Consider the following 23,843-nt stretch of genomic DNA (forward strand, 5'->3'; position numbering starts at 1 on the left):
CTGTGATACAGAATTCTTGGACTGTGCTGGGGGTCGCAGAGTGACTAAAAAGCTAAATCACTGAGTGTCATAATCAACCTTATAACACATACAGTGCATGCCCCCATTGGGCATCGGCTGTGCCTCCAACTCTGCTTAGTCTGCCATGATCCATGCCATGAGTTGCACACACATTTGTGTGCACTTTTCTTGGAGTTGAAACTGGATGATCTTTAAGGTCTCTTCCAACCTAAGACATTCTTCAATTCCTACTGTCTCCATGCACTTGAATATTCTTTCTTGTCTTTTATTACAGCGTGGGTAACTCACTCGTCTCGATTCAGGATTACTTAACCCTTATCCTGTTGAAACAGTTTATTTCTGATCACGGAGAAAAAAAAGTACAAAATATGTTACAAACACAGGAAGCTTTTGTCCCAGCTGTGCTATTAGTTTTAAGAAACAGAAGAAAATAGTCCTCGTCTCCTCACTTGTGAAGGAGCTACCACTCTGCTCTTCACTAATAAGACTTCGTTTTTTTTTAAAGATGCAAATGTTGTGAAAAACAATGCATCTGACCAAGGTGTCCATCAATCTTCTCCAAGACTCTGGAATATAAATAATGTGACCTTTCCATGTACAGCCCAACTCATCAGCATGGTTTGCCTCTGAACAGCTTATCCCCAGGATGGCTGCAGGTATCAGTCACAGCCCTCAGAGTGCTGAATTCTCTCACTCCAAAGTAATTCACAGCCAATTGCACTCAGGGTGCAATAAAATGGTGTGCAGACTATCCAGAATGTCCCAAAGACCAGGTATGGCTTACTGTTGGCTAAGATCAGATGTCTGGATATAGAAGACAATCTCATTAACGGATGAGTATTTCCCTATCAAAACAGAAGTATTGTTTCCCTGCATGCTCTTCCGTTCCTTACTCTAGAGGGATGACTCTATGGGGAGCTTTGCCCCCCTGCTATTTGGCCCTGAGTATCACCCAGTTGTATAGCTATGATGAAACACGCTTCTCAGTTCTTTGCAGCACATCCAGGCTTGCTCACTTGAGCAGTCTCCCACCAGCAGTCTGAGCCTAAACCAGCACGCAGTGCTTTCTTGCCATAACACCTGAGGGCTCAGCCTTTGTCCCTCTGGCGAGGTAGGTACCATCTGTTGCACTATTATTTCAGATTGTCTTTCCTGCATAGCACTTATGGATCTTAACAATATGCATGCTAAATTTTTTCTTCCAAGGTACCCGGAGGTGAGTTTCTGGATTATGGGTAACAAGAACTATTTTTCCATTTACAATTGTATACCAGAGCAAATAGCAGTGGCAAAAGGAAGGCTAACACTATTCATGGCTGCGTTAGGCAAAGTGTGACCAGGAGGTCACAGTTCCCTGGTACAGAAGAGATCTGGACAGACTGGAGTCCAGTGCAGAGCCAAAGAGATGCTGAAGGACCCAGCATACCTCTGCTGTGAGAGGCTGAGAGCTGGGACTGCTCAACATGGGGCAGGGAAAGCTCAGGAGGGTCTTTGCCTGTGGTGAGTGGCCTTAATTCCCTGCAGAGAAGTGCAGGGAGGACAGAGTTGGGCTCTTTCTAGTGGTGCTGGTGCCAGGACAAGTGGTGTTGGACAAAAACGGGGGCCCAGGAGCTGCCCTGCCCACCAGAAAGCACAGCTGTACAGATGCTAGACCATTGGCACAGCATTCTCATACGGGCTGTGGAGTTTCCTTCTTGGAGATCTGCAGCCCCACCTGGCTGTGGGACCAAGCACCCTGCTCTGGGTGGCCCTGCTGGGGCAAGGTGGGACCAGAGGAAGCCTTGGATGCCCCCAGCCTTGGCCTCTCTGTGATTCAGGTTCTGTGCAAACTTAGGGCAGAACGTATAGCCCCAATTATAAAATATATAAATCCACTTCATAATCTTTACAAGATTTTATTTATTTTTTAAGCTTATGCCATATTCGAACACCTGGAGTTGGAAGATCTGCGCTTGTCTTTGCTCATCTGTTACTCCTCTTAACCTGAGCTGTTTGCCTTCACAGCCCCTCAGTGTATCACTCAGATACCATCTTCAGTACACCTCCTATAGCAACACTCATCTCTCATTGTTCCTGGTGCTTCTTTAACCTACAGTAGATTCTCTCAGTGCTTACTCAAATTATTCTTTGAAAGCATACTGCATAAATATCTTCTACTGGATTCTCACTGAACAACATCCCTTGTCCTTCCCAACGTGCCTGGCACAGCAGATCAGACCCACGGCCCCAAGCACAGCATCCTCACGCCGCATAGCTGCTTAAAGGCAGGTACAAAGAGGAGTAGCAAATTTGGGATAACGACTCTTGGCAGAGACCGGTGTTGAATTCGGAGTATTAGACACGATTCAAAGCCATTTTCTTCCCATGTTCGCTGTTAGAGTACAACTGCAGTTGGTGCCACAGCAGCTCCGGATGTCTCACTGAGCCGTGGTAAGCGATTGTCCCCGCAGTGCCCGCGGCAGCCACCGGGCAGAGATGGGTTCTGAGCGCTCCCTCGGGTGCTGCTGGCGCTGCGGAGCGCCGCACCGCACCGTACCGCACCCGGCAAGCAGGCGGCACCGCGTCAGCCCCAGCTCCGGCCCCAGCCCCGCTGCCAGGTGGGTCCGCGGGCGGGGCAGGGCCGGGCCGGGCGGGGTGGCGGCGGGAGGAGGCGGCGATGGGCTGCGAGCGGTGCGGCGGCGCTCAGGTACGAGGGGCGCGACGGCGGTGCGGGGCGGTGGCGACCGATGGGCTGCGGCGGCGACAGCGGCGTGGTGAGGGGCGCCGCGGGGGCTGCGGCGGCGGTGCGCGAGGAGATGCCGCAGCGCTGAGTGCGGGGCGCTGAGGTGCCGGGGCTCTGTGGAGGAGGCGGCGGCGGCCCGGCCATCCCTTCCCCGAGGCCGCCTCAAAGCCCCGCGGCGGGCTGGAACCGTCCGCAGGGGCGCCCCGGGGACCGGGACCGTACGGCCCCGGCCCCGGCCCCCGCCCCCGCCTCCAGGAGGCGGCCCGCGCCGCCCCCGCGAGGCTCTCGCAGGGACAGCGGAGCGACCGCCTTCCCGTCTCCGAAGCGCCGCTAAAACACGGGCGGCGACAGCGGCCGCCCCCGCGCGGTGCCTCCTCGCCGGCGGTCGGGCGCTGCGGGAGGGCCGCTCCGCACCGCCGCCCCTGCGCAGGTTGCACCGCGCGGTGCGCACTTTGCAGACGGTCCCTGCGCCGCTTTCCGCAGCGTCGCGCAGGCGCTCAGCGCTGGGACGGCGGCCCCGGTGCGAACGGGAGAGCGGCGCGGGCGCGGCGGGAGGAGAATGGCCGGGACGGTGAGCGCCGCGCCCCGCTGCCCCCCGCTCCGGGACGCCTCCGCCGGGCGCTGCCCTGCGGCCGGGAATCGCCCCGCTCCGTGCGCGCCGTTCCCCGCGGGCGCGGCGCTGCCCCGCCGTGCCGCCCGTTCGGCCTCCGCCGTTTGCTCAGCGCGCGCCCCCTCATCCCCGGGACGGGCCGCGGTGGCTCCGCTTCTCGGCGCGTCGCGCTGAGGCGGACGGAGCGGGGCGCGTCGTCCCGGGATGCCGCCCCACGTGTGGGCTGCAGAAGCCGTCGGCAGCCCTTCCCGCTGCGTGGGCTGAGCTTCCCGGGGGCGTGGAGCGCTCGTCTGACAGCGCCTGGAGGGAACGATCCCCGTCCCCTCGCCCTGAGGCACCCGGTGCCGTCCTGCAGCCGGCTGCGGGCTGTCTCCGGCGCTGCCTTTGGGCTGCACCCCGCTGTGTTCTCAGAGGGAGACGCATCGCCCCGGGTGCTCGCCGAGTACAAAGTGCTCCGCATTTGACCGCTGCTCTCAGCGCAGGCCGTTCCGAGCTGCCTTGGCAGACTGTTCTCCCTCCCTGCCGTTCTCTGCATCCTGAGCTCTCTCCTGAGGTTCTTCTCTCGGCACCACCTGCGGAGGGACCCTGGGGTCAAGTTGCTGGGAAAGACCAGCGAAAATAAAATGTGAGAGGGATGAGAAGGTGAGGTGGTTCACCAGCTGTCGTGGTCTGGGGACTTTTTTCCTGGTTTTCTGGTGGTGGTTACATCTACCCCTGAAGCTGGTCCTCTGCTGCTTCCAGATCCCTCTGTGCTGGTGAGAAGCCAGGATCCCTCATCCTGGTGGACCCTTCCAGAACCACACCCTGAGGTGAATGGGGATTTTGACCATCTCCTACCTCATGCAGACTGACACCCCACGCTCCTCAGACTTTATTCTGGAAGATACCACCATCCAACCTGCAAGAAAGTGTCTGCATTGCTTGCCTTCTTTAGGATGGTGGGGAGCAGGAGCTGCTTTGATTCTCCTTTCCTCCCCTTTGGGAAGGACACATACCCACTTCAGGAGACTACTCCCTGGGGGATGATGTCCCCTTTGCCAGGTCCTATGGGACAGACTTGCCCAATTTCTCAGGTGCTGTCTGCTTGGTAGTGAGACCAGGTCATGTCCAGTGACCGGTCCAATCTCAGACTGTGGTTTGGGGCTGTCAGCAGTGCCCTTCTTGGAGAATGACTTCAAAGTACAGCATGCCTGGAGGAGTTGTGCACCTTCTGAAAAGAACCAGTTTCTTGGTACTGCCTCAGTAGCAATCAACACCCAACTGTTCACCACAGGGACACTGCCATGAGGAACCAGACCTTCTTTCCAAGCGGGATTCCTGCCCGTCAGCACTAGGGGAGGAATTCCCAGCCTGGCCCCATTCCTTGGGTCATGGCGAGGGTGAGACTCCTGCACTATCAATCTCTGATACCTCCAGTTCTACAGCATGGCAGTGCTGTTTCTGTACCTCGTGCTCTGGCTCTTTGCTCTCTTAGCCCAGTCCTTCTGACCTGCACTGCTTCTGTTGCTTTGTTGTACTGCTGTCCCAGACCTTATCCTTCTTTGACTTTATTTTGGCACAATTCACCACAGTCTTTCTGCCCTTTGTTCTTGTCTTGCTTCGACCCTGCTGAGCTGAGACTCCTTACTGCCCTGATGGGGCTGTCTGCTCTTCTGCTGCCCTGGGCTGCCCAGCCTGGCACCGTGATGCTTGTGTTTCCTTTCTTGTCTATCTGTTCTCTGAACAGCTGCTTCTAACTGCATGGCTGGGTGTGAGCTTACACCTGTGAGTGCTGTGGGTGCACATTTGTTGTGCTGTAATGCTTCTGCCCTTCATCACCTGCAGTGGAGGGCTATTAAAACAAAGTCATGTTCTTGTATATTCCTTTCCAAGGAGCAGTCTTTTCCTCCGTAGCCAGGCCCATCGACTCTGGTCCTTGTTGTGAACATGCAGCCACTGAAGCTGCTTGACTGTACCCTGAGTGTGGGGTCAATCATTCTCCTGTCTGCAGCACTGACCAGCCTATCAGGGCAACCAGTAGTTCCTGTGGAAATGCCATGCAGGCTGAGAGCCTTAGGAAGTACTTTTTTGAAGCATGAAAGCAGGCTGGTTGGTCAGCAGCTCCCAGACTGGCCTGCTTTCCCCAGAGTTATCAGAGATGTCCTATGGCAGAAATATAACCGAGAACATCCCCATCTTCTTGGTTAGACCAGGCCTATTCCAGGGATGTCTTCCAAACTTTATCATGTTGTGATTCTTACCAGAGTATGCCTCAACATGTCGACAGATTACAGGGAAGTATACTTCACCTTATCTCCAGCCTCCTCAATCACAAGCTGGCTACAGACTGACAGTTGAATTGCTTACCAGCTGTCCAGGTGTGGTATAGTGCCTGGGCAGAAGTACCTTACAGGCAACATGGATGTGCAGGGAGGGCTTTAGTCACTGTCAGTTGCATCCTTCCTTTCAAGTTGTGCTGCATATGAAGTATCACGTGGGTTGATCTGTTCTAGGAAGCTTTTATTTATATTGTATATTTCTTCTCTATCACTCAGTATTTTGTTTTCTCTTTTCAGAGCTGGATCCAAATGTGTCCTCCACCTGCTGTCTTAGAGCTGCTCCTGCTTCAGGTCAATTAGAATGTCTGCTGCTCATTCATCATGATACAATATCTGGATTCCTGTCCCGTTCTGTTGTGGATAAGGTTGTTGCTCCCTCTTGGTCTGCACAAATGTGACTGTAGGTGTTCGCCATCTGCCTAGTCTGGCACAGGTAGGTGTTAGTCCTTTAAAAAGTAACCTGTTCCAGCTGGGAAGAATGTGTCTGTGACGTGTGTTGGGACTGGAAGATATATTGCTTTGGATATCTGGAAAATATTGGTATTTTGTGAAGTGAGCCCTGAACTGCTTGCTTGCTGCTGTTGCCCTCAGCCAGCCCTCTTGTTGCACAGCTCTTTCTCTGATGCTGGCACTGTCAGGGAAGAAGACGATAGGCAGAGTGAACTGGCTCAGAACAAGTGATGTTAGAGAATGCAATGCTAAGAGCAGGCCTGTGGAGGGGAGAATGAGGAAGAGCAATAGCAAGTGTTCCTTGTGGTGGTTTATTAGTTCAGCTGTTACAAGTAAATACAATTAGCTCATGTGATAGTCATTGATTTGTAGGACTGCACTACTTTTCACAGCAGATTTAAATTAGCATGTTTAACTTTTCCCTGGTGCTATTGTTGGAAGGTATTGGTCATCTCTGTGATAAGGTACTCAAATCCCCCTCTCTCAGGTCTCTAGTTTCTAACATTAGTTCCTCTGCTCTTGTTGCTTCCGCTTGTAAGTGCCCAGCTGCATCTGTTCTCAGTCAGCAATGCAGGATGGCTGTAAGATTCAGTGCCTTTTTGTCTTTCATAGCCTGCATGGGTCATTTCACTAGTAAAGATGCCACTGGTGAAGTGAGAAAATGCAGTCTGTTTTGCACTGGAATTAAATAGCCTGGCTTATAACTTCTTGGTTTTAAGAGACATTGGGCTTGTTGTCACTGTTTGGTTTGCCTGTTAACAACCATGTTCTCAGCTGCTGTAGCAAGGCTATGGACTTTGCCTGGTGCCTGCAATGTGTGGCTCTTTGCTGCTGGCTGAGCTGGGGAGGTCTGGTCCGGGGAGATACTCGTGGTAGTTTACTGAGTGTGGTTTATGTGGACCAAAGAGCTGTAAGGTACTGCATCAGACTGCATCCTGTAATGAAATTATGAAAAAAAAAAAAAAGAGGAAAATAAAGCAAATACAGAACGATTTCCACATACCTTTCAATTCAGCTAATGATGGAATCAGCACTTTGGGCTACATCATCTTACAAAATCATACAAATTCTTAGGTCTGCTATTTCAGTGTTACCTTCACTGGAAGGAGTCTTTCCATTTTACTGGACTGCACTATTCTAGCCACATTCTCAATCCATTTACTTCTCTGTGATTGTTTTCTGTTACTGTTTTGTCCCTTTCTGTTCAACTGAACTTTCTCTGGGATTCTGAGTCCAGGGAGGACTATGGGACAATTCAGTTTGCCTATTGGAGGGCAGTTTGGTAGTTCTTGTTATTCAGGATCCAGTGATAGAAGATTGGGGGCCACTTGGCAGAGATAGAGACCAGACCAAAAGGAGGAGATCTGCAGGTCCATCCCAAAAGAAGTTGTATGTACAGGCAATGAGAATAATAACCTGCTAATCACTGGAAGCTCATCTGTGATTTTCTTACTCGTGTATGGTTGGGATCAAGGTGTCCATTGAATGCAAGGCAGCAAATGTGGCAAAATGCTTCTTTGAAGTAACACCTAGGGAAGATAATTTCCTCTCCAGTTCTGACACTGTATTCAATTTGTTTCTCTTCCCATAACCGTCAGTTCCCTATCCTCTGTGCTGACTGGAAGTGTTAGAACTCATGATAGTAACAGTAATGCAGTGTATGGCTGCTAATACAGATCTGACTCCTAGCCCTCCTAGGAATCGGGAGAATTTATTATTGAAATTCCATTTGCTTCTATAAAAGATAGGGATCCTGAATGGGACAAGGATCTCATGAATTCTATGAAAAGCTGTTTTAGTCTTCTTGCCACTTTAAAAAAAACTCATCTTATTGGCTCCAGTGCTTGAGAGAGAAACTTACTGTCCTTTTATTGCCTCCAATGGCCTTTACTAATTTGTTTACTTATCTTAATGACAATCTCTGCATTTGTCAGTGGTGGTTTACCTTCTGCACTGATGTCAGTTTTGGAGTCTATCAACATTGTACCTCAAAGCATATCTCCTTTGGGAACTCGGAAAGGAGAATGGTCTATGACAGACATGCAGAAGGCTGAGGTACTAAATGAGCTTTTTGCCTCAGTCTTCACTGGCAGCCAGGATTCTTGTATTTTTCACATCCCTGAAGCTCACATCCCTGGACCTCTATGTGGGAAGTGAGGGGAATAAATCTTTCCCCCTGCTGTAAGAGACTGCCTCATGAGACTGAATGTATACAAGTCTATGGGGCCAGATGGCGTGCATCCCAGGGTCCTAAGGGAGCTGGCTGAGGTGGTTGCCGAGCTGCTCTCCATCATATTTGAAAGTCGTGGCTGGTGGGCAAAGTCCCCAGGGACTGGAAAAATGGAAACATCTCTCCCATTCACAAGAAAGGGAGGAAGGAAGACCTGGGGAACTACAGGCCATTGAGCCTCACCTCTGTGCCTGGGAAGATCACGGAGCAGATCCTCCTAGAAGACGTGCTAAGGCACATGAGGGATGAGCAGGTGATCTGAGGCAGCCAGTATGGCCTCACCAAGGGAAGGTTGTGCCTGATCCATCCAGTGGGCTTCCATGATGGAGTGACAGCGTCAGTGGACAAAGGGTAGGTGACCGATGTCATCTGCCTGGACTTGTGCAAAGCCTTTGACATGGTCTCTCACTACATCCTTATCTCTAAATTGGAGAGATACAGATTTGAGGGGTGGGCTATTTGGTGGATAAGGCAGTGGTTGGAAGGCTGTAGACAGAGGGCTGTGGTGAATGGCACTGTGTCCAGGTGGAGGCCAGTGACGAGCAGTGTCCCCCAGTACTCTTCAATATCTTCATCAGTGACATCAGTGATGGGCTCGTGTGCACCCTCAGCAAGTCTGCTGATGACACCAAGCTGAGTGGTGCAGTTGACACCTTAGAAGGATGTGAAGCCATCCAGAGGGACATCAACAAACTTGAAAGGTGGGCCCTTGTGAACCTAATGAGGTTCAACATAGCGAAGTGCAAGGTGTTGCACTTGGGTTGGAGTAATTCCAGATATGTATCCAGACTGGGAGAAGAACTCCTTGAGAGCAGCCCTGCAGAGAAGGACCTGAGGGGTTCTGGTGGATGAAAACCTGAACATGAGCCAGCAGTGTGCTCTTGCAGCCCAGAAGGCCAATGGTAATCTGGGCTCCATCTGCAGAGAGGTAGCCAGCAGGGACAGGGCATTGTCCCTCTCTGCTCTGCCCTCGTGAGGCCCCATCTGCAGTACTGTGTTCAGGTCTGGGATCCCAATACAAGACAGAGAGCTGTTGGAGAGGGTCCAGAGGAGGGCATGAAGATGATCAGAGGGCTGCAGCACCTTCCCTGCAAAGACAGGCTGAGGGAGCTGGGCTTGTTCAGCCTGGAGAAAAGAAGGCTGCAGGGTGAATCATTGCAGCCTTCCAGTATTTAAAAGGGGATTATAAACAGGAGGGGAATCAACTTTTTACTCGGGTATACAGTCATAGGACAAGTGGGAATAGTTTTAAGCTCGAAGAAGAAAGGCTTAGTTGGATGTGAGGGGGAAGTTGTTTGCTGTGAGAGTGGTGAGGTGCTGGAACAGCTGCCCAGAGAGGCTGTGGATGCCCTGTCCATCCCTGGAGGTGTTCAAGGCCAGGTTGGATGGGGCCCTGGGCAGCCTGGGCTGCTGTGAAATGTGGAGGTTGGTGGCCCTGCATGTGGTGGGGGGTTGGAACTTGATGATCCTTGGGGTCCCTTCCAACCCAGGCCATTCCTTGATTGTATCTTTTATTTTTATTATTTTTACCCTGAAATTTAGCTCTTTTGTTCTCTGCCTGTAAATGCATTTTAAAAATAATGTTTAAAGGTGGTTCAGCTCCTGTCAAGATCCTAAACTGCAGCAAAGAAAATATAGCTTACCAGCCACATGCCCATAGTTTTTAGTTGTACTGAAGTGGGAAAACTTATAGCATTGAGTTTTAATATGCACACAGCCTTCGATTTACAAATGTGCTTTCAATTGTATTAAATAAATTGAAAGTGCTGTGGAGAAAGTGCAGGGCCTAACATTCACAATGTATGAATTTGTGAGTATTAAAGATTTCCAACATTTTCCCCTGGCAAAATATGTATAATTTGTGGAAACTGAAGAATTTGCTGTCACAAGTTGATATCACAAGTGGAGAGCCAAGAGCTGTGCTTGTATCTGCTGGGTCAGCTGAGAATCATTTTTAAATATTAGTCATTGAGAACTTCTTAAAGCTTTCCATTTCAGTGGTATAAAAGGACAGGTTACTACTTCAATTTCTTTTATTCCGTTTTTCTTCTTTGGGATCATAGGAACAACCTCATGCAGTCAGATCAGCATCCCGCCTGGCTCTGCCCACAGAGAAGCAGTGACTGCTATGAGCAGTTGCAGGAGAAAGCTCAGAGCTCATGCTGTGGTTGGTCGTGGCTAACATGGCTAACAAAATCTCTATCACTTGACATCTGTATTTTATTGGGCATTCACAGCCTCATGCAGTTCCAGTCTTACTGCCCTACAGCACGATGGAAATTGGAAAGGGAAAAGCATGGGAACTCATGGATTGGGATACAGACAGCTTAACTGGTAGAGCAAAAGCTGCATGGAAGCGAAGCAGAACAAGGAATCCAGTTACAACTTCCAGTTGGCAGGCAGATGGTCATCCATTTCCAGGAGAGTGGGGCTTGTCATTCGTAAGGCCTTACTGGAAGGACAAATCACTTCCCTCGATCTCCATCTTCTTTCTCCCAGCTTTTAGCACCATGAACAACTCCATATGGGAAGGAACAGCCCTTTGACCACGCTGGCTCAGCCCTCCTGGCTGTGCCCCCCCCAGCCCCTCATTGCAGCACGAGGACAGTCTTTGTCTCTGCATGGCACTGCTTGGCAGACACCAAAACATCAGTGTGCTGTCAGCACCATCCTGCCCAAACCCAAACACAGCCCCGTGAGCTTCTGTGAGGAAAATTAACGAACCCGGGCACACCAGGTGGGGTCACAGGCAGTACAGGAGGCTTCAGTTGGTTCACACTGTTGCTGTTTCCCTCCCTCCTGTCATACTCGTACACCTGTGTTTTGTCTGTGTCCCTGGGGCTGCTGCAGCACACCAGGCTGAACTGCTGCTACAAAGCGAGCATTGGCTCTGCTGCCATGCTGTGTGTGACTCCTGCCCCTGGGATTGTGCAAACTCTTCAGCTTTTACTTTGTGGGGGCAGTTTATGTGCATTGTTTCTTCTGTGTTTCTGAAGACCTTTCTCAGTTTCTTGCTTCCCGTTCCATGCAATATATACCTTGTCTCCTCTTCCAGGTTCTCTGAATGTGCCTTTGTTTATATGTAGTTTTTATTTCCTGTTCACCAGGTGGATCAGATAACCGTATAAATGAGTCTGTCACTCATCTATGTGTCTGTCACTGTCCCTCTGCGACTTATGAAATCTAAATTAATGTTCATTTAAATTTTGTGCTTTCTCCTGAATCGCAGATTTGTTTTAACTGATGTTTTCACTTACGCTTACAACAGCTCCTTTCTGAGCTTTGTTCTTCATTTAGCTATGATTATTATTCTCTTTTGACATATTAAGAATGTGCTATCTTGTTTTTGCAAAAGGTTGAGTATTTTATTAATAAAAGTTACAGAGTGCAGCAGGAAACCTCAGCAATGCATGTAGTTGCTCCAAAAGTAATGTCTTCTATTTATTTCCATGAAAACTACAACAGCTACAAAGCACAATGACACTATTTGATGGAGCACATTCTCAGCTACAGACTACTATTTTTTCAGCACAGAGACTGCAATTAGCTATGCATTTTTGCTTGCAATGAATGAGGACCTGTGTGCTGCACTCGTAACAATATGCAGCAGTGGAAGTGACTCACTGCCACCATCTTCACTGCTGAAATCCACCTACCCCTCACTGTGCTCACGTCCCCTGTGGTCTTCATAAATGTTCACAAGTGTTGTTGAATGTCCATGGGTGCCATTGTTTCTGCATGACACACCTTTGCTTCATACAGACTTCCATGTCAGATGCCATCTTATCAGGCTGCCCCTTTGCTGCCATCTGTCTTACAGCAATAGAATGTCACAGAATATTAGTGGGACAGTTCGACCTCCACTGCCATACCATCAACATCCACCTCTGATCTACCATGGGCCAACATGATAAAATAAGAGACATTAGTTTTGGAATGGTCCTCATCTAGAATCACAGAATGTCCAGGGTTGGAAGGGCCTCACAAGAGCAGAGTAGAGGAGAGCAATCACCACCCCTCTTCTGATGGAGCCCAGGATGCCATTTGCTTCACAGCATATTTGAGGCTGGAAGGGACCTTAAAAATCATCCAATTCCAACCTCCTGCCATGGGCTGGTTGCCACCCAGCAGATCAGGTTGCCCAGGGCCCCATCCAGCCTGGCCTTGAGTCAGAGCTTCGAGTGTCCTAACATGGATGGCATTTGAACTGCTGACATTCTGAGAAGGTCCCCTGGGCTTTCTTTATCCTTTTTTTTTTTCTTCCAAAATTCACTCTTGCTGAAGGGCCAACGCTGAGCTACAACATTTAGCAATCTTGCTGTCATTTTCCTGATAATCAAAATTCGTTTATTTCAAATGCGTACAAATGCAACTAGTTACAAGGGAATTTAATTGTGAATATTCTTCATGTTTTTATTTGTAAACCATTACAACTGCTCTGCTTCCTTCCTATCTTTGAAAACATTGAAGTCCTGGTTTTACAAGTTCTGCTCTGTCCTGGCTGCTTGTTCCTGTTTTTGTGGTGGTTTCTCTCTCCTCCACTGCTTTGCTGTAAACACTTGGACCTGTCCATGAGGCTAAGACTGGCACTCAGCCTGAGCTGAGAGCTGAGTTCTGTCACAGAATTCCTCTGCCATATCCGTCTTGTGAAGAAATTCTTGAAATCTGAGTTAAATGCAGTTTGAATGGCCCTGCTAAAACAACAAGGCAGCATTCTTCAGTGTGTGCAGCTCTTGATATGATCACTGTGCCTGGAATTTGCTCAGCAGTTTTTTTTATCACAGCAGCTAATTGAAGAGTAGCAGCTTACATACACCATTCACTTTGCAGCTGTACATTTCAGTGCTTGTTAAATAGTTGTTACACAAAATGCTTTTGCAGTTTCAATTCCAACACTGCATTGCCAATGTGTAAAGAAGACCTGGTTTGTCTGATTGACTGTAGGTGTCTGCATCTGAACTGCTCCCAATGGGTTGCTTTTACAGTGAGAAGAGAGCTTGGCTCACCACTCTGTAATATAAAGAACAGAATGGATCTTACAGTAATCAGAGGACTGGGGAGGAGTTGATTTGGATGGGGTCATTTATTCCATTTATTAAAGATCATTTATTCCAACCCCTGCCGTGGGCTGGCTGGCCCCCACCCACTCAGGTTGCCCAGGGCCCCCATCTGTGGCCATGGGCACCTCCAGGGATGAGGCACCCATTGCTCTGGGCAGTGCCAGGGCCTCACCACCAATGTGAAGAGTTCTGACTTTAGCACCTTTATGTAGGGGTGGTTGTAGTAATCAACATGTCTTTATTTGGTCATCTGTGTAAACCATGAGCATCTTCTGTGACTTATTTCTAAGTACTTAACAGAAATGCTCAGTGACAACAATTATCTATGTTTTCATATCTATCAAATGAGATCTGAATCATAATTATTTCTGGGACATTTTTGTTACTGAAACACTATGTAAAACTCTTTTGTTGCTTTCAACTTTGCATCATTGTTGCTCTTGAGTCAATTACATTAAGTTCTTTAACTGAAAGTGAGTTATAGCAGAGATTGCAATGTGAACACTGTCAATGTCATTTGTATTACTTATTTACTCACCTCTATTTTGATTATGTCATTACTTTTCACTCTAAAAGAAGAATCTTGTATGATTTTGTTATTGTTTGTTGTGGTTTTGTGTTTTTTCTTTATTTTTTAAAATTTTCAGTATGTACTCCTAACTGATGAGCTCCCCGTATCACTCATTTTTCTTCTTAAACGTAAGTGACTTTGAAGTGTTACCAATACTTACTATGTAGTATTTTCAGTTTGGAGCACTTTGCTCTTTAAAGAAAAGTACTGTGCATATTTTCGTGATGATTGCTCATACTTCTAGGATATATGTGTGTATGAAAGTCATGTTACTTCAGGTCAGTGAAAGAGCAAATGCACATGTACTACTGCCTGATATTTATATCTATGTATATCCTGAGCTGGGAGGAGCAGGCAGTGCTCAGAAGCTGTGCTGCCATCAGCCTTACCGTGGGCCAGCAGCGTGCCCTGGCCGCCAGGGGGGCCAACTGCATTTTGGGTTGCATTGAACTCAGCGAGCCTTCTGCCACAAGAGGTGGTTGTCCTGCTGGGTTTGGTGCAGGTGCAGCCACCCCTCGAGTACTGTGTGCAGCTTTGGCTTTGTGCCTGGAAGCACTGGCAGGTTGTGCAGGAATGGCACAGGATGTGCAGGAATGGCACAGAGCTGCCCCAGACAGGACATCGGGAAAATCTCTGTGCTGTAAGGGTGGTCAGGCACTGGAGTTGGCTTCCTGGTGAGATGGTCAGTGCCCGTGCCTGTCAGTGTTCAGGAGGCAGATGGATAATGCCTTCAGTGGCGTGCTGTAGCTTTTTGTTAGCCCTGAAGCGCTCAGGACTGGGTGGTCTCTGTAGGTCACTTCCAACAGAACTATTTGAATTCTCTTAGGGTGGTTGCATCCTTTTCTTTAAAAGGCATTTTCTTACCATCATCTCTTGATATCTGCTGCCCCACAGAGAGTTCCTTCACTTTGCACTTCACAGGAAGGCCAGATTATTAACTAGACACTTGTTATCATGTCACACAGACAGGTATGAGTTAAGGCTCCTATAATGCTTTGTGTTCATTTTGATAAATGTAGTTCTGTTGGCCAGGAATAGAAATGCCCATTCCTTCAGGTTTTCTTTTCCTCGTTGTAGGGAAGGTAGATAATACTGTCTCCATTCTGAAAGCAGAGACACTTGGGTGCCCAGCAGGGAAGCGATAGTGAAAAATAATTGAAAATCCAGGACTTGTAAGGACATAAATGAGGCACTGTCAGTTTGGCACTAGCTCTTATCTTCCTAGCAAGCTATTTGTGGTTCCTGCTTCCTTTTTGTTTGTGGGTTGTTTTTTGCTCATTTTTGTTTTTAGTCCAAATCAGATGAGGTTCAGATAGTTGTGCCCATCATGTCACCTTTCATTCCAGTATTACCTCAAAGTACCACCTTGTAACAACACACTGTACAGATTTTTGTTACAGCTCTCACTTAATTTACCACCCACTTCTGGTTTTTATCTTTCTGTGTAAAGCCAGTGGCAGTGATGAGATTTTTTAGGTATCATAGGGTCAGGTACTTCTGGTGCTCAGAGCTCCCTTTGGGGAAAGCTGCTGTTCTGTGCACTCCTTGAAGACCTCATGGGGCTGTGCGGTGCACAGGTGGGTGGCATCTAATTCTTGGCTGGTTCACACACTTGCTTACAGACTACATCAGTTGATCAACAGCAGGGCTGTGCTGGCACTGAGGTTACAGAGTAATCCGAGTCCTTGGATGCAGGTGGAAATACGTGGAAGGATATGTAAGATGGTAGAATTAGTGCAATGATGAATATTGGGTAGGGTTACATTTTACCGGGCAATTTGGACTCTTTATATAGTTGATTTATACACTGGGCTCTTTTTAATGCTCATAATTTTTAGTGGACAAACATTTAAGGATCATATAGTGAGAAATAAACAAGGATAAATTTGCATAGGTGCAAATGGCCTTTGGGATTGTGGTAACAGAGGAATGAAAACAGGGTCCAAGAAGGATTCCATTCTTGGGACATGACTACATTTTACTGTAATACAGGTTCCATTTCAAGTAGCTGTACTTCAAAAAGCCTTCTGGAGTATGAAAAAGTGTTCAGAAGATACGTGTAAAGAGATTAAAGGTGTAGTTAAAGCTGTTTTATAGTGGGTGGCCATAAGGACTCACTATATTTAGTTTACCCGAGAGAGATAGAGGGGTTTTGTCCTTGTCTTGAAGAACCTCAGTGAGGAAAATAGCCGTGTTGTTTTATCTGAAGGCACGAACTCTTCATCGGATACACGTAGCATGTAGCAGTTACATGCGGGATAAATCTGCTCCTCTCCAACCCTTCCTCTGTACCTGTAAGGTCAGGAAGATGACCTAGGGTCCCTCATCCTTCACCCCTGCCCCCAGAATTGTCTTGATTTGTTGGGCTCCTGAGTCAGTGTTGCTGTTTGTGGATGAGGGCAGGGTGGGTTCAAGGCCTGGACAAACCTCAGTGCTCTTCTGAGACATTCAGATCAGGATCTGTTAACAACAAACCTGGTGACAGCGTATCCCTCAAGCAGGTGCTGCCTGGGTAGCTGCAGATGGGTGTCCAACACACCTTTTTTTCAGGCTGTTCATGCACGATGCAGCCCAGGGGCTCTGAGATCTCCCTCGGAGCCTGGAGCTCGTTCCTCCTGACTGCTAAGGTAAGCACTGGCTCTGTAAGCTCGGATGTGAGGGAGGAGGAGCCCTCCTGCCGCCAATGGTCCCACGTTTCAAGGCTTCCCCACTACAGCAGACTCCATCCGCTGGCTGACCACAGTCTCCATCTGTTCTGTTTCCCCACATCAGAAGAGCAGGGCCCGCTGCTGCACAGCACTTGTCACTCCCCACCCTGCCGATTCTCAACGACCGGGAATTTACTTTTTTCCTTCCCCTTTTCTTTTCCATCTGAAAGGATAGATAAAAGGTTGTCCGAGGCAGGCAGGGACGTGGGAGGAGAGCCGCCGTCAACCCGGAGCCCGCCGCCCCGCCCGGCCGCCCCGCAGCGCTGCGGTCAGTGCCGGCGGCGGCCGCACAGCGGCAGTCTGGGACCGCGCGGGCACCGCGGCTGCGAGCGCGGCCTGAGGTGCGGCTCCGAGAGCGAGAATTTGCGCCTTCCTCCGTGCGCTGCCAGCCCGAGGCCTGGAGTGCGCACCCGGCCCTCTGGGTTTGGTTTTTATTTTTGATTTTCCACTGAAAAATAGCGAAAGTGAGGGAAGGCGGAGGAGAGATGCGCTGGTTTTGCCACCCAGCTTCTAAGTGCAGATCGGCACCAAAGGGGGGAATTGTTGCTCTGCGCTATCGCTCAGTATATAAGAATAATTACAGTCGTAGGGAGGGCAGAGTCCAGGCACGTGGAGGTGTTCAGGTTGGCAATGTCATTTTAAATGCTGATATCAAAGCCAATTGTTTGGGAGAAACGGAAACACTGCATCTGAGTGCTAAGAGCAGATGCAAAATGGGAATGGGAGGAGGATAGACGTGGTGGACGGAGAGGGAGGTGCTGGTGTGAAACTGCTCCTGTCTTAAGGATGCTGCAGTGCTTTGGGGACCGTTTGCCAGGCTCGGAAAGCAGCACTGTGTCTCCTCGGCAACAGGAAAGGCATGTGTCTGTTCCCATGGAAATGTGCAGAGGGCTTTGCAGGGAAGGCTCTTTTCACAGCTCAGCAGCACAGGCTGTGAGCTCCTCTTTGGTTGTACCTGAAGCAAAGGCAGTCCACACATCAGGTGTCTGATCCTGGAGCCTCCCAAGAGTCAGCTGTGAATAATGAGGTGCTGCTCCTAGCTCCCCCTGTTAAACAAATGAATTGTGCACTGTTGTTCCCACCTAAAGATTTCCTTCCTCGGTCACAAATTGCCACCATTGAAGAGGTGTCTGCAACTTTTCCTTAGGAAAGCAGCCAAAGAAGCACCAGAGATTCTTTCAAAGGAGCAGGCAGACAGAACTAAAAATGGGGAAACAAAATGTCTGTATCTCAGCAGTCCTTCCATACCTGAAGGGAGAAAAGAAAGGCTGTGTGAAAACAGTGGTGAGTCTGCTTGTACTACATCCACCAAATAAGAATCTGAGTTTACAAACTGTATGCAGCAGGCACCGCTGCTTCTAGAGCTATTGTGATGGTCTTTGCAGGAAGCAAACTTAGATTTAGCAGGGATCAGAAGTAGTGTCCAACAGCAAGAGATGGTAAATAGCAGTGCATTATTTACCTTCTTTATCCTGATTTGTCCCCTAATCCCAATCTTGTAAGGTAAAAATGCTAGTGTTTTCACACAACCCCAGAACTGTAAGGGTCAGAGAGAACGTTTGGAGCTCACCACTTCAGCCCCCTCAAAGCAGTTCCCTACAGCAGCTACACAGGAAAGCATCTGGGCAGGTTTGGGTTATCTCCAGAGGAGACTTCCCCACCTCTCTGGGTTCTGTTCTGGGGCTCTGCCACCCTCATAGCACAGAATTTCTTCCTCACATTCAGATGGAACTCCCTGAGCTCCAGTTTGTGTCCAGTGCCCCTTTGTCCCATCACTGGGCACCATCAAACAGCCTGGCCCCATCTTCCTGACTGCCACCCTTCAGATATTGATCAGTACTCATCAGATCCTTTTTGCCTTTTCTTCTCCAGATGGACAGTTTCAGGGCTCTCAGCCTTTCCCCGTCATTAGATGCTCCAGGGCCATCTTTGCAGCCCTCCGCTGTGCTCTTCCAATCAGATCCTCAAAAAGGCCAAAGTCTACTCTCCTGAAGTCTAGGACTGTGATCCTGTTTTCTGCTCTGCTTCATTCCCTCATGTTTCTGATCACCTCCATCTTCTGGTCACAGCCGAGGTTGCTCCTGACCTTCACACTCCTGGGCAGTTCCTTCTCGTAAGGATCAGGTGAAGCAGAGCAGAGCAGCTCTGCTTGTCTGCTCCTCAGTCGTCCATGTTATGACATCATCAGTGTTTTCCAGGAACGTCCCTGACTGCCTGTGCCCTTCTGAGTTGTCCCTTCTTCAGATACTGAGGTGGTAAATGTGTCCTATGAGAATAAGGGCCTCTAAATAGAAGGATTCTTCAGATTGTTTGCCTCTGTGGCAGACACCACTACAACACTACCCATACTCCTCACCTGCTTATTCTGCCCCACGCACTCTCAGCTGATGCATCATTCGGTCACAGAATGGCTGAGGTTGCAAGGGACCTCTGGAGGCCATCTGCTCCCACTTCCTGCTCAAGTATATCCAAAAGAGTACTTCAGTCATACATGCTCTCTTCCATGCTTTGTCTTTGGGTCCCAGCTGCAGTCAGGATCCTCATAATTTTTATGCTGGGAGTTTGCTGCAGGATTAGAAACTGATAGAAAGTATTTTCATTGCACATGGTCCATTCTTCAGCAGCTGCCAGACAGAATTGAGTCATTTTCTGAAGGCATTCCAGGCTTTGGTTTGAAGTATCAGAGTTGTGTCCCGCAACCATGCAAGAGGATCCACAGAACTGGTGGACAGATAAATGAAGCTAACATATAAAGGGGGAAATAGCAAAAAACAAAGCCTTTAAACAGGCCACAGTAAGGAGAGGCTGTAGGCCTATAGCTGAGTCTTTTCTAAAGAGAATTTGTGACTGATGAATTGCAGCACTTGTTGGAGTTAAGTGACGATAAACGGATGGCAAAGCTGTCATCGGGGGGTGAGGTCATCAAATATGTAAGACGGGGGATGCATAAAAAGTGGATTTTGGGATAGAATTGTAGTGGTGAGATATGCAGTGGCAGAAATTGGACTGAGGGATGGAGGGATTGACTCAAATGGCCATAGGAGGTGGAGAAACTGAAGGAAAAAAAAAAGGTTAGCATTAGAACAATTGGAAAAGTGGAAGAGTTGTTATAAATCAGATGAAGGAACAAAGGAATCAGTTACGTTATAGACAAAAGAAGCTTTTCTAAAGGGAAGAAATGAGACAGGCTGTTCTTATGTTTGTGTTCTTTCTCTTCCAGTAGCCTGCATCCCTTATTTCTTATGAAATATTTGTGGTTGACTTTCCATTACTTAAGCTTTATGCTATATTTTTAACTTTTTTTATACTTATTTGGATTAGTATCATACTTCAGATTAATATCTGGGATTTTAGCTACAGAAATTTAAGGAAATGATTTTCTATTTTTTAATCTTTGGGCTTACGAAATTGTACAATCCTTCCTCTGTACAACATTAGCAGATATTTACTCCTTAGTATTTGCTATTGCTTTTATAACCAGCCTTGCTGTGCAATACGTCTGGCTCATCTGAAGTATCTGAGCACTGGGGCATCTCTGAGGAATGAAGCACACTTGCCTCCCAAGAGAGAGCAGGCAGTCAAAATTCCCCACAAGCACATTGTTTCTATGGTTTCAAGTTGCAGGCTGAGTATAAATTGGTCAGGAAACAGGTGCTGATGATGGGGTGTGCAGCATAGGAACTTGGTAGCCATTCAAAACAAGCACAGCAAGACAGCTGCTGTGCTGGGTGTGCTGCCCATCATGGTGACCGCTGCTCTCCCTCTTCGTTTGCACACTCTTGCTATTTCCATCTGCTAACTTCATTTGTAAACTGCAAAGGCCAGAGACCATGTTGTTTTTATCTTTACCACCAAGAAGTCTTGGCCAGAGACGCGGCTGATTACCGTGAGTGGGAAAACTGTGACAAATAATGTGATATAAGCTACAGCAGGTAGCTCTTCTGGTTGCAGTTCACATAGAAGCACTTCTATCTGAGCCTTACCAGCTCAGCTGTTAGCATAAGCAATGTGAATGATTTATTTTGCAAAGCACTGCACACCAGAAGGATTCCACTGATGCTTCTTCTAACCCCAGCATTTTTGAGGTCTACTACAACTAACGTGTGCCACCATTTATGCGCATTGTCCCCTTGGGAGCATAGGCAGCGTGTTACTATATGGCTCAATGACCTCATTGCCAAATGGAGTTTGTTGCTGTGAGCTGCAGCCTGCCAACCTGCCGTGCCTATTATATGGTGGGAGAGACAAGGAGGGAAACCACTGCCCAAAAAAAGGCTCAGCTGAAAGCACATTGTCCAGCCTGAGCACTGTAATCATGTCCCTGTGCCATGAGCAGCTGTGCCTGATTTCATGTGTATTTATATACCAGGAGAATGGAAAGCTGGAAGGTTTAGAAAATGTCCTACCTGCTGCTATAGGCAAATCACAGCTCCTTCAGAATTGATCTTCCACTGCTGTCTTGTGTTTTCCCAGCCAAAATCTCCTGATATTTTAATGCCCGTTTGATTTTTTTCTTTATTGACTCAAGTGGCTGTGAATCTTGCCCCATATCGTCTCATGTAGATCTCTGAAGATGGTAAAAAAAGAAAGAAAAAAAAACAGCAAATAGACAAAAACCTGCATAGAACAGCCATCCCCGGAGCAGTTGACAGCTCCTTGTCTTCCACCCGTTCTTATCGTATTTGTGACATTTTGTTTATAACCTTTCACCTGGTTTTTATTTTTTTGGACACTGTGTGCGTTGGATGTTCAGAATTTCAGACACGTTTCCCTGCATTACACTTAAGTTGCTTTTGCCATTTTACCTCTGGCTGCCATTTCTCAAAGCTGTAATAATGGCCTGTTTGAGATTAAAATTTACTTTTCTCAGGGGTCATCTTTTCATAACTTTGCGGTTATTTTGCCAAATAAAATAATTTAAAAAGTCACTTCGGCTTGTTTAGCAATATAGTTTTTTGTTTTTTGTGTTTTTTTTTTTTTTTAATAATGACCAGCATTACTTATCACTCTCAGCTCCATTGTGCTCCCAGATTGTTGTGATTTTATTCACCTAAGAATGGTTCTGCTAGTGAAGCTGAAATGAGAGGTGAATTTATTACTGTATGCCAAGATTGCTCTGTTCTCCTTCTTTGGTTATGTGCCTTCTGCAGTCTCTCTGTGCTTTCTAAGATTGTCACGTCTCACATATTTTTGTGTATGAATGCATCCCTCAGTAAGTGTTTACTCATTATTGATTTACTCAAACTATAGATTCTTTTTAAATGATTTTCAGTGAGACCAGGATATAAAAGTAGCATTATTAATCAGAAGAGGCTTTCAAAAAAATATTTTTTCCTAATAAAGAAAGAGGAAATCCAGTTTGTTTTCCTGTATTACAGATGGGCAGAAACACTTTGGGCAGTTGCAGTGCTGCAATCCTAAGTCTCTGTGTGGCCGAGAGGAAAATAAAATAACTGAGCTTGAGGAGGACATAAATGGTAAATGGGATAAAGGAGTTGTGTAAGTTTACTAATTTAATGGATTTCTGGCTAATTTTCAAAAAAAGCAGTAAGTGTGTGTCTAATTTAACTGGACCCCAGTGAAGCCTTTGGGACAGTGCTGTCTGAAAATGTAGTTGAGATTCAGGAGACAGGTAATAATAGAAGAATGGCAAAGCAGGTAAGGAAAATGAAGCAAAAGACATTGCATTTTTTCAGGAATTATCTTTGGGTTAATGCCATTTAATATTTTTTCACTAAAGCCCAAGGCACAAATAACAGGAAGCACAGAAATGAAAAGTGTCGATGATGCAAATTATACAAGGGTTGTTGAAGGAAGAGCGTAAGTTATCATACTGAACTGAGTGATTCTGAAGACCAACAAGTAGAAATCCGTCTCTGATGACAGTGCAGTTCACAGCTGCGCTCTCAAGGGCTGCTAACAGGAGTCAGCACTGTGAGCTGAAGGCTTACCTAATGGCAGTGAGACAAACAACCCTGTGTATTGCTGCAACTGTACTGCAGCAGAATTTGGAGTTGTCGCTGCCACTAACATTGTGGAAAGTGGTTGTTAATCTTGGAAAATATGATAGAGGGTTCTGCTGCTGAGAAGTATCAATGCCATACCATTACATGGCCTTTGAGAATATAGGTGCAGTCCTGTTACCCATGTTCTAGATAGATTATCCAGGACTTATTTAAGAAAACTTGATGAAATGACAGAAGTGGACATTTCTGTTTGAAGAGACCAAGTATGGGTCTCACTTGTTTAGCCTGGCAAAGGGTGACTTAGTGTGGGCTGAGATTGCTGTCTGTAAGTGCTCCAAACCAGAAAAGTTAGACTTAAAGAAAGTCAAATTTGATGAAAGAACAAATGACAAATAGCCAGATAAACTTAAAAAAAAGTCATTCAGATAACTATTTTTTTTTTAGCAGCTTCCAACAAGGCCAAGGCTTAAAGTGCAGTGCAGTAAATGTATGTCCAAAAATATGACATGGCTGCTATTGATTATACAGCACCAGCCTTACTGGTGCAACAATTCCCTCCTCTGTGTTCAGTCCATTTGTGATTGTGGGTGAATCCTTCATGGTGCTGCTACAAAACACACCCCAACCCATCACTCCAATCAAGTACCATAAAATACCTGCCTTTTTTTTTTTTTTTTCTCTAGGGGGCAGTAGATGTAGATCCTAAAGTATTACGGATCTTTTCCTCCACCTTTTGGCATCCCTGTTGTTGTCTGTGATTACTCTTAAGATAATCAGGACATATGTTTTTTATTATCTCCTTCCTTACCTCTGCAGTTATGTTTGGAAACTCTGGAAAAAGACATTTTCATTGCCTTTACTTACTCTTTATTGCCTCTATTTCTAGCTTTTTTTTTTTTTCTTTATGCTTGCTACAAATTGCTCATAGGATTTCTTCATTGCAAAATAGATTTGAAAGCCCAATCTAAATGTCTAACATGAAGTGATGTGTCTACAGATGGCTATGTAGAGTGGTAGTTGAAGGTCAAGGAAAATATGAAAGGCCACAGTATAAAACCTGGTAAGTTTCAAGGGGAACTGGCAGCAGCCAGATACATATTCTTTTTCTAAAATCAAAACTTTAAGGGACCCTTTTTGATCACCTTACACTTGTTTTGAAGCAGATCTGTGAAGCTGATCAAGGGGAA

General features: G+C 47.2%; 1 protein-coding gene and 1 long non-coding RNA gene across 5 annotated transcripts in view; one reads left to right on the forward strand and one right to left on the reverse strand.

Annotated features, from left to right (window-relative positions):
* The first annotated feature begins 2,216 nt into the window (after positions 1-2,216).
* The window catches only part of SMARCD3 (SWI/SNF related BAF chromatin remodeling complex subunit D3), an 83,879-nt gene continuing 62,252 nt past the window's right edge, over positions 2,217-23,843 (forward strand). The window contains exons 1-2 of one of the 4 annotated variants that reach the window (XM_090143343.1): positions 2,217-2,707; positions 5,909-6,104. The gene's annotated coding sequence lies outside the window, so the exon portion shown is untranslated. Of the gene's footprint in view, positions 2,708-3,128; positions 3,315-3,485; positions 3,996-4,018; positions 4,733-5,908; positions 6,105-23,843 lie in introns of those variants that run through there. The other 3 variants (XM_090143341.1, XM_090143344.1, XM_090143342.1) reach the window with 3 other exon arrangements.
* Positions 17,558-18,348, reverse strand: LOC116242824 (uncharacterized). Its single transcript, XR_004169823.2, has 3 exons — positions 18,261-18,348; positions 17,773-17,938; positions 17,558-17,645 (listed from the first exon to the last, which is right to left on the reverse strand). It is a non-coding gene; the product is annotated as an uncharacterized LOC116242824 (long non-coding RNA).

The sequence above is a fragment of the Phasianus colchicus genome, chromosome 6 (genome assembly GCF_987193195.1).
Source record: "Phasianus colchicus chromosome 6, bPhaCol1.hap1.1, whole genome shotgun sequence".
Lineage (NCBI taxonomy): Eukaryota > Metazoa > Chordata > Aves > Galliformes > Phasianidae > Phasianus > Phasianus colchicus.